This window comes from Procambarus clarkii, chromosome 1 (assembly GCF_040958095.1).
Source record: "Procambarus clarkii isolate CNS0578487 chromosome 1, FALCON_Pclarkii_2.0, whole genome shotgun sequence".
In the NCBI taxonomy this organism is placed as follows: Eukaryota; Metazoa; Arthropoda; class Malacostraca; order Decapoda; family Cambaridae; genus Procambarus; species Procambarus clarkii.
Genome location: NC_091150.1, coordinates 53,990,602 through 53,991,269, shown reverse-complemented (window position 1 = coordinate 53,991,269; position 668 = coordinate 53,990,602).

Below are 668 nucleotides of genomic sequence, written 5' to 3'. Positions count from 1 at the left end.
ACCTCTCTTTATGGCTTTGAAGTATAGCGTAGTGGATACAGCATGCAACTGCCACCTTGTTGGCCAGTGTTCGAGTCTCCTGGTGGGTTGAGTGTCTAAAAAGTTATAAACTTCAGCTACTGGTATAGGGTAGTCTGTGCATTAAGCATTTGGCACTGAGTTTTCCCATATAACAGGAACCGATGAAAGAGCATCCGAGGTCCCACACTATCTCATCGCCTGGGAGAGGATTGGAATTCTGGTTGGTTAAATACCCCAGAATTCCTACCTCTCTTTATGGCTTTGAAGTATAGCGTAGTGGATACAGCATGCAACTGCCACCTTGTTGGCCAGTGTTCGAGTCTCCTGGTGGGTTGAGTGTCTAAAAAGTTATAAACTTCAGCTACTGGTATAGGGTAGTCTGTGCATTAAGCATTTGGCACTGAGTTTTCCCATATAACAGGAACCGATGAAAGAGCATCCGAGGTCCCACACTATCTCATCGCCTGGGAGAGGATTGGAATTCTGGTTGGTTAAATACCCCAGAATTCCTACCTCTCTTTATGGCTTTGAAGTATAGCGTAGTGGATACAGCATGCAACTGCCACCTTGTTGGCCAGTGTTCGAGTCTCCTGGTGGGTTGAGTGTCTAAAAAGTTATAAACTTCAGCTACTGGTATAGGGTAGTCT